The following is an 11086-nucleotide window of genomic DNA, read 5'->3' as shown; positions in this document are numbered from 1 at the left end:
GCAGTACATGTCAGCCGGTCAAAATCTTGCGGTATATCGTTGCTGAGGTACGTTTTTCCTTAATTATAGTGTAGGTTAGTTGTGTCAGTCAGGATTTGAAACATACTGAAAGAACCGTGAACAAAACATACATTGAACTATCCTTACAAATAAAAATGAAAAAAGAGAAAATGTCAGCTTTAATTTCTGGTGTTGATCCTGCTGAAATGTATAACAGTGTGTTAAGGTACAGCATCTTTTTGTTTTTGACAGTCATATCAAGATCAACATAAAGAGTTTATTGTTACTTTTAAAAGGCATGCATGAAATAGAAGACAACTCAGTGACTTTGTGCTTGGAAAGAAAATGCAAATGTACATTGTAAATCTGTGTAAATCTCAGTTGTGTCGAATTGATCAACCTGCTGATGTTCCAGCATTGAACAAGCTCTTTCTCTGATTGGTCCCCTGTCACTATTCACAGCGACTTAGGGAGTATATTTATCTTGTTTTAATTATATTGGTAAGATTCAGCTACCCAATTGGATAACAGCTTATTCAGTGCTGCACATTAGCCCTGATCAACTGTTGAAAGTTATATTTAATATGCCTGACTGTTCAATCATATTTTAATCTGCAAAATGTAGGAAGTGCAGTGTGCAAAAAAACAAAAAGTCCAAAACTGCTTAAATATGAAGACGATATTTGGCAAAGATTTCTGACTTGCATACAAAGTTTCAATCTATTCAGATGAAGTCAATCTGAGAATTAATCTTGCAGTTTTTGATAAACTTCATATCAGTTGTTTATGTGATTTGTTCAGAGAGGTGAGTACAAGACAAGTCACAGTGTTGAGTGGTGTGAGATGTACAGTCCACTGGTTTATTTTCATTTGAAAAAGTGGTAGCACATTTATGTAAAGTACTGTATGTATGCATTAAAGGTCCAGAAAGTAAGAGTTGACAGCTCATTGCAATAATATAGTGTCCTTTTCTGTACCTAAGCAATGTGGTTGTGCCTTGTCTACTTTCATATCATGCCCTTCATGCAACACCAAGGACTGGACTCTTTTTGTATAAGAAGGGTATACTGAGGTTCATTATGTATTTCACACACTGATATTATGAGCAGTTTTTAGTTACTATAGACTATAGTCTATAGCAGCTATTGGGATGGGTATCCGTCCGGCGTCAGTGTGTATGTATGTATGTATGTATGTCCATTTGTGAGGCATCCGTCCACTCAAGTATCTTGAGAACCGCAGTACTTACTGATTTGATATTTGTTGTGTAGATGAAAAATATGATTTTGAGAAACTGTCTTTTTTAATTTTTGATATTGTTGAAAATATGCAAATTAGTGCCCAAAAAGCAGGGCAGTTTTCGTCTATCTCATCACAAAAATACCCATCGTTGTAAACCACGCACCTCTTTACGGCAACAGCTCAGCGCTACTCTCGATTTTTGCGTAGGTCAGCAGAGCGGAAATTATTGCTCTGGCTCACGAGAATGAGTATTTGTAGTACATGTACCTTTGAAAGAAGTACAAGACTTTGCTCAGAGGGACAACAGTATCAAATAAATTGTGCACATACTGTATAATATGCAAAGGGATATTGGAAGAAATTCTGAACTCTCTCTCTCTCTCTCTCTCTCTCTCTCTCTCTCTCTCTCTTCTCTATATATATATATATATATCCTTATTAATCGTAACACAAGACATCCATTTGTCATTCTTAATGTTTGGTTTTAAACACATTGTTTTTAAGAATTTAATTCATTTAATTAGATACAAATAATTGATCACAGCTAAATTTACAATTAATATAAAGAAACTACAAAACAAATGCTTATCTAAAAGGGGTTGATTTAGTCAATACCATTTTTTCAGAGGGATGAACTCTATTATTGTGACTGGAGATACATCTAACCATCCTCAAATTCGATAAATAAGCAATATCATATATATTATAGGTTGCATTAAATCATCAGCAGATATTTTCTCTATAAAACCTTAAAGGTTTTAGGGTGTAGTAACCCTTGTACAAGTTATGTTGTCCTGTGATAGGACTGCATCAATATAACATCCGGGACCCCCATTAAATTTACTGGAACACTAGCCTGATCCAAAAATATTGATCACACTCTTCATTATAATAAATATATACATTATTTGTTGTATGCAGCCAAACATAGGGCCAAAGTCCCTGAAGCTACTATAGACATGGATACAAAATTAAGTCTTTCCTGACTGTATGAATACACTATATACTGTTATATCATGTCGGAAAACTCAAACTCAGGTACAACTTTCTTGCAGACTATGGGTAACCAAAGTACTTCACATTATAGTAAATCAGCTTATCTCCACAAAGTTTCTACCAACATTGAATAACATAACATATTTGGAGCTAAAAACTGATTTCTCACCAACCTTTTGAATCTGAATCTCAAGGTAAGCAAGAATTGCTCGGGTAACAAAGCTCAAAATCAGGTACTACTTTCTTTACGGACTGTCTTCGTGGATAACCAAAGCACTCCGCATGACAGTCAACTAACTCATCTATACAAAGGATCCGATCCACCCATATTGTAAAAAAGTTAAGAGGGAGCAAAAACAAAGTAACAAAACAAACAATTTTCTGTACTTGATATTTACACGGGGTCTCTCAGGTTCATTGACCTTACAAGTACACTGGAGTAAAATAGTTTAGGCATGTAAGGCTTTTCTGTTTTTGGTCACGATTAATTTGGGGAAGATATGCAATGTTTCGTAGGAACGTGTTTTCTACAAAGAATGTAAAACTCTTAGTATCTTGACTGCATTAAAGCTTACCTACCTGTGGAGGCTTTTTATCCAAAAATTGACCTGCTAGGTGGCTTTATATCCGGGAAAAGGTCAACTATATGCTTGAATATAAGCTAAATCTGCAAAGCAAGTTTGGTTAATTGAATTTCGAGAGGAAAAACGGGAAAATTCGGCAATTTGGGACTTTTTGCCCGCTCCAGCGGACACCTTTTTTCCTGTGGTATGCCAAAAACGCCCTCACAAGGCTGCGTACTCACCTCTGCTTCTTGAGAGGGACAACATGTTTTGATACTAACTTCTCGCCTCAATTTACAAATCCGTGAGAGTATGAAAAAGTTTTTAATGCGTTTCTATCACATCTCTCTGGTACGAAAAGGAAAGATACATGATAAAAAATAGTATACATGGTTGAAATATTTCTTGAAAAAAAACTTGAGCAAAACCTTAAGTCTTTCATTGAGGCGCATACTACTAAAAGTTTACCTGCCCGTGGATAATGACCTGCTGGGCAGCTGTATGTTGAGAAAAGGTCAATTCAGTGCTTGAATTACAGCTTGACTTTCAGAAAGTTTTGTTCATTCTGAAAACACGGGAAAATTCGGCCGATTTTAGCAATTCTGTCTACTCCGGCGGACCTTTTTTTAACTGGGTGCCCCAAAACGCCCCAACACAGTCATAAACTCGACTCTGCTTCTTTGAGGGGACGGCATTTTCTGAAGCTATCTCCTCACCTGAATTCTAACATCCCTATCGATCACATATCTTATATGGCCACCTCTGAGAACTGCAGAGCGCCACCTAGCGCTGAAAAGTACATGCATATAAACATGGTTTTTTTTTAGAATGCAAACATGATTTACGAAAAAACATATGGTTCGTACACGTAAACGTGAAATCTATGAACACAAATTGTTTTTCATGAACATAAACATAAAATCTATGAACAAATGAATGTTTTTCACTGAACATAAACATCGAATTCATGAAAATAATTTGTTTTCAGGAACACAAACATGAGATTTTATGAACATAAAAAAAACTATGAACACAAAAATATGGTTCATAGACACAAAAATGGGTTTCTTGAACATAAACATAAAATTCAAGAACACAAAAATGTTTTCATGAACATAAACATAAACTTTATGAACATAAACATAATTTCAAGAACACAAAAATGGTTTTATGAACACAAAAACGGATTTTATGAACAAAAACATATATTCATGAACACAAAAATGGTTTTTTGAACACAAAAATGTTTTTTATGAACATAAACATGAAATTTATGAACATAAACATAAAATTCATGAACATAAACATGGTTTTCATGAACATAAAAATAGTTTTCATGAACATAAACATGGAATTCATGAACATAAACATGGAATTCATGAACATAAACATGGTTTTTATGAACATAAACATAAAATTCATAAACACAAAAATGTGTTTCATGAACACAAAAATGTTTTTTTATGAACACAAAAATGGTTTTCATGAATATAAACATGGTTTTTATGAACACAAAATGCTTTTTATTGAACTGAAATTCACTCGCGAGAATCATCAAGACTCGCCGCGCCCCGTTCATTGGCAAAAATCAGAATATCAATTCTCACTGTACTCGGTGAGAATTTCCATTCTCACCGGTGAGAATTTGTTCTCACACTTGATTCTCGCCAAGGAGTGCATTTCTCACCAATCTCCAGTGGAGATTAAAATTTTCTCACCGACAGCGGTGAGAATAAGAACACATTCTCACTGATTGCGAGAAAGCGTCATTTTCTGCTCTAGTCTCGCAATTTTTCCCTATAGTGACTTTATAGCTACTATAGCAAGACTAGACACAAATAGTCGTTTGTACTACCATGAAAAGAATCTCAACACGATTTATTTGCAACAGAAATTTGTAGAAATTTACGCTGAACGGAAAAACTAAATAGAAAACTCGATTGGAACTAATTTGGGATAATTGGATGATGAAGTAATGTCGATTTAATCTACAAATGTAATCTCGTCTGCTTTTCTTTTTACACTAGACACTTGTTTTTATAAATAATTTGCAATATTCCAACATTCAGCTATACGGCACCTAACACTTTTGAAAAATTTGAAAAATATGAAAATCCAATTAGGTCCAATCGCGTTAGAAGAAAAAGAAAATTAACTACGAGACAATGTGATAACAGATCGATCTATCGATCTATCTGTCTATCCAGCTATCCATCAATTTATCGAATACATTGATCGATTGATCATTCTATCGCTCAATCTATCGATTGAGTGATCTTTCATTCTATAGAATTGATAGATCCATCGTTCTATTGAGCGATCGATCCAACAATTTATCAATAGATAGATCGATCGAGCTATCGAACATCTGTCAAATATCGATAGATCGATAGATCTAGCGATTGAGTGATGGATATATCTATCAATACATCGACCTATCTATCTATCTATCTATCTATCTATCTATCTACCTATCTATCTATAAATCAATCGATCTATCGCTTCCCATGAATTGCTTGATTAAATACGTTATCAGTTAATTGATACGTTATTGGTTGTTTTGATGCGGTATTGGTTGACTTTTCTACATTATCAGTTGGTTTAATCCTTTATCGCTTCATTGATACGTTATCGGTTAGGAAAAATTACTACGTTATCGGTAATTTATCGGTTAGAAAAAAACTCATATTATGCGGCTTGAGTATTGATTGAATAAAATGACAATATTAGCGAAAATGATGGCTAATATACATTGAAGAAATCACATTAAAGGTGTGCCCTCACCCACAATGTTATCCACTTTAACATTGTGGATGGGGGTGGGGGGGGGGGTCTTGTATGTAGAGGTTCATTAGCGTAGACTCGGCGGTTAATAATTTTACAAATCGACTCCAAATCAATGACACGTCCCAATACAAATTGATCTATCTGGTCACATGACCTGGCAAGAGCGATACAACTATTCACCTTGGGAAATTGAATTCTATTTTTCTTCCACTGTGAAGGATTTTCGCAAGTCATGACATAGCATGGGCAGGTGTGTTACAAATAATTTTATTCACCACACAGGAAACTAAAAAGTCCCTGAGGTCAAAGGTGCCTTCAAGTAGTAGTGTAGATAGTGTTTATGCAATGTTCCATTTTTATGAAGGTTTCAGGTAATTGGCTCTGTCAAAAGTGACACTGAATGTTTGATTGCTATTTCGGAAAACTTTAGTTCAGTATTTGATGCACATAAACATATGGTTGAGCTTTTTGTTTTTGCCAATTGCTTTGATTAGCCTTGCAGATTCATTCAGCATCTGCTATACACAAACCTGAAGTTCAACCCCGTGATATGTTTTTTTGTTGTGTTTCACTGGATAGATGGCATGTAACATATGATAAAAAAATATTTGTTGCTGTTATACTGAGATTGTTTTTGAGAAACAAACGAACTGAAAATGCCTTTTTGATCTGTTGTTTCATTATTATGGGCATATTTCTACTTTTTCACCCATTCTTGCCTTCATTGTTGCAAGAAAATACTTAGGGACGGACCATTAGATCTTGGGAGGGGTGGTCAAAAACAGAAAAAAAAATTTCAGAGCAAAAAGTTAGGAAAAAAAAATCTTTAAACTAGTTTGCAAAATAAAAAAAAATAAATCAGAAGACAAAGGCGTAAAAAAAATCTGCAAAAGTCTTTAAAATTTTGAATTTTTTTTAGATTTTACCGACAGAAAGCAACTTTCTGTATTTTTTAGTACATCCTCCAGGCACATTTTTAATTGTATTTATACATTTAGAGTGACTGTATCCCTTATACTGGAAGTTGTGATTATCTTAGCTTTTCAGGACTTTTGTATTTCTGATCACTTGAAAATTATGAAATTATAGAGCCTGTTTTCTACTTGTTTCCTGCGTACAAACCAAGCAGGTACACTAGGTAAAACATTGAAACTATGGTATGGTTGTCAAGACAGAAAGTTGTATTTGCCTTTTAAGATCAAGGTAAACAGATGCAGGCTACATCAGTTTCATTTTTTTCACAGCATTTTATTGCAATGATGAATGCAAGAATGGCTGAACAAGTAGAAACACGTCAATAATGATAAAACAACATATCAAGTCATTATGTATTTATTTGCTTTTAAAAAGGCATTTTCAATTCTTTTTCTCAAAAAACAGCCTCAAAAACAACAGCAACATGTTTTAACATTCAACAATACACTAGGTAGAATGCCATCTATCCAACAAATCCCAACACAAAAACACACAAAAGGGTTGAACTTTGAAAGTTTCTCGATAGCAAATACTGAATAAATTTGCATGAATAATCGTTTTTGTGTAGCAAATTTCAAAGAAATTGGACAAGCCCTTTCAGAGAATACAGATTTTTTACCATGAATGGCATAAATTGCCCTAAAAAGACAAATATTGAAATTTCAACACATCTATACACATCCAATCAATTTGGACATGCTGTTACAGCGAAATAGATGTTTTGATCAAAAAAGTGCATCAATTGCTCTAAAAACACAAATATGCAAATTTAACTATATTATTTAGCTTATTTTAGCTTCTCAGCTTGTCAAAATCAATTGTAAATCATGAGATATGCATGATGTTTGGTGGGGTGAATGTAGGCATTTCACCACGCAGTAGAAAGGGAAGCCAGGAAACCAAAATAGTCAATTTTCAAAACTTATAGGAAGCTACTGAGGAGCAAGAAGACCATGTTTCAGAGGAAGATGTGTTATCCGAAAAAAATGCTCCAAAAGTGCCACCAAATAACACCATTTTTATCTCTATTTTTCAAAAGCTCCAACAGCAGGAGGGGGGACACCCCCTCCTGACCTCCCCCCGCAAAAATACTCCCCAAGTGCCACCAAATAACACCATTTTAATCTCTATTTTTCAAAAGCTCCAACAGCAGGAGGGGGACACCCCCTCCTGACCTCCCCCCGCAAAAATACTCCCCAAGTGCCACCAAATAACACCATTTTAATCTCTATTTTTCAAAAGCTCCAACAGCAGCAGGGGGACACCCCTCTCCTGACCTCCCCCTCCCCCCTGACCGCTTCGTGGCCACTTGTGGTGCTTGGCACCACATCTTTGCCCTCTATATCTTCAGACAGCGACGAACTAAAAAAAAATTATAAATCTGAAAATTTACTCTGAAAAAAAAATTTGCACAGCTGATCTCAATTGGAAAAAAAAATTCAGAAATTTACAATATAAAAAAAAAATTTTCACAATTTCATTGTGACCACCCCCCCTCCCAAGGTCTAATGGTCCATCCCTTAGCTGTGGAAACGCAGCTATCTGTTGGCGAGGTAGCGGGCATTGCTATGCGGGTCAAAGGTCAACCCCGTGGCGGGGTTGACCTTTGACCCGCATAGCGACGCCCGCTACCCCGCCAACAGATAGCTGCGTTTCCACAGCTAGAAACTACTGTGAAAATGAATGAACTGCTTCATTGGCATGTCATTGTAATTTATCTGTACACCTAGATCTTAAGGGACGGACCATTAGATCTTGGGAGGGGGGTGGTCAAAAACAGAAAAAAAAAATTTTCAGAGCAGAAAGTTAGGGAAAAAAAATTTTCAAACTAGTTTGGAAAATAAAAAAAAAATATATAAGAAGACAAAGCTGTAAAAAAAAAATCTGCGAAAGTCTTTAAAATTTTGAATTTTTTTTAGATTTTACCGACAGAAAGCAACTTTCTGTATTTTTTAGTACATCCTCCTGGCACATTTTTAATTTTAAATTATACATTTAGAGTGACTGTATCCCTTATACTGGAAGTTGCACTTATCTTATTTTTCAGGACTTTTGTATTCTGATCACTTGAAAATTATGAAATTATAGAGCCTGTTTTCTACTTGTTTCCTGCGTACAAACCAAGCAGGTACACTAGGTAAACATTGAAACTATGGTATGGTTGTCACAGACAGAAAGTTGTATTTGCCTTTTAAGATCAAGGTAAACAGATGCAGGCCTCATCAGTTTCATTTTTTTCACAGCATTTTATTGCAATGATGGAATGCAAGAATGGGTGAACAAGTAGAAACAAGTCAATAATGATAAAACAACATATCAAGTCATTATGTATTATTTTGCTTTTAAAAAGGCATTTTCAATTCTTTTTTCTCAAAAAACAGCCTCAAAAAACAACAGCAACACATGTTTTAACATTCAACAATACACTACGCAGAATGCCATCTATCCAACAAATCCCAACACAAAACACACAAAAGGGTTGAACTTTGAAAGTTTCTCGATAGCAAATACTGAATAAATTTGCATGAATAATCGTTTTTGTGTAGCAAATTTCAAAGAAATTGGACAAGCCCTTTCAGAGAATACAGATTTTTTGACCATGAATGGCATAAATTGCCCTAAAAAGACAAATATTGAAATTTCAACACATCTATACACATCCAATCAATTTGGACATGCTGCTACAGGGAAATAGATGTTTTGATCAAAAAAGGGCAACAATTGCTCTAAAAACACAAATATGCAAATTTAACTATATTATTTAGCTCATTTTAGCTTCTCAGCTTGTCAAAATCAATTGTAAATCATGAGATATGCATGATGTTTGGTGGGGTGAATGTAGGCATTTCACCACGCAGTAGAAAGGGAAGCCAGGAAACCAAAATAGTCAATTTTCAAAACTATAGGAAGCTACTGAGGAGCAACAAGACCATGTTTCAGAGGAAGATGTGTAATCCAAAAAAAAGCTCCCAAAGTGCCACCAAATAACACCATTTTAATCTCTATTTTTCAAAAGCTCCAACGGCAGGAGGGGGACACCCCCTCCTTACCTCCCCCTGCAAAAATATTCCCCAAGTGCCACCAAATAACACCATTTTTATCTCTATTTTTCAAAAGCTCCAACAGCAGGAGGGGGGACACCCCCCCCCTGACCCCCCCCCCCCCCCCCCCGCAAAAATACTCCCAAAGTGCCACCAAATAACACCATTTTAATCTCTATTTTTCAAAAGCTCCAACGGCAGGAGGGGGACACCTCCTCCTGACCTCCCCCTGCAAAAATACTCCCCAAGTGCCACCAAATAACACCATTTTTATCTCTATTTTTAAAAAGCTCCAACAGCAGGAGGGGGACACCCCCCTCCGGACCCCCCCCCCCCCCCCCCCCCGCAAAAATACTCCCAAAGTGCCACCAAATAACACCATTTTAATCTCTATTTTTCAAAAGCTCCAACGGCAGGAGGGGGACACCTCCTCCTGACCTCCCCCTGCAAAAATACTCCCCAAGTGCCACCAAATAACACCATTTTAATCTCTATTTTTCAAAAGCTCCAACGGTAGGAGGGGGACACCCCCTCCTGACCTCACCCTGCAAAAATACTCCCAAGTGCCACCAAATAACACCATTTTTATCTCTATTTTTCAAAAGCTCCAACGGCAGGAGGGGGACACCCCCTCCTGACCTCCCCCTGCAAAAATACTCCCCAAGTGCCACCAAATAACACCATTTTATCTCTATTTATCAAAAGCTCCAACGGCAGGAGGGGGACACCCCTCCTGACCTCCCCCCGCAAATATACTCCCAAGTGCCACCAAATAACACCATTTTAATCTCTATTTTTCAAAAGCTCCAACAGCAGCAGGGGGCACCCCTCTCCTGACCTCCCCCCCCTCGTGACCGCTTGCGTGGCCGCTTGTGGTGCTTGGCACCACATCTTTGCCCTCTTTATCTTCAGACAGCGACGAACTAAAAAAAATTATAAATCTAAAATTTACTCTGAAAAAAAAAATTTGCACAGCTAATCTCAATTGAAAAAAAAAATTTCAGAAATTTACAATAGTAAAAAAAAAATTTTCACAATTTCATTGTGACCACCCCCCCTCCCAAGGTCTAATGGTCCATCTAGATCTTAAAAAGCATGCACTTTCTGTCTTGACAACCATAGTATAGTTTCAGTGGTTTAGCTGGTACATCCTGAATCGTGCATGTAGGAAACGAATCGAAAAGTGACTTTATAATTTTATAATTTTCAAGTGATCAGAGATATTAAATTCATGAAAAGATGAGATGATTGCAGCTTCCAGTTTGCAATACAGCTAGCTGCTTCCTACGGGTAAAATCTCAGAAATTTCAAGATTTTAAAGAATTTCACAGATTTTTTTTACATATGTGCATTCTGATTTTATTTTGCAAACTAGTCTGGAGATTTGTTTTTCCTAACTTTTTGCTTCGACCACCCCTCTAAAAGGCTATAAACAAGTAGACGGCTGTGAATATGCAGGAAGTGATCGCATTTGTGTGAAGG

The sequence above is a fragment of the Ptychodera flava genome, chromosome 16 (genome assembly GCF_041260155.1).
Source record: "Ptychodera flava strain L36383 chromosome 16, AS_Pfla_20210202, whole genome shotgun sequence".
NCBI lineage: Eukaryota > Metazoa > Hemichordata > Enteropneusta > Ptychoderidae > Ptychodera > Ptychodera flava.
The sequence above is the reverse complement of the archived record's forward strand: the minus strand, read 5'-3'. Positions refer to the sequence as shown.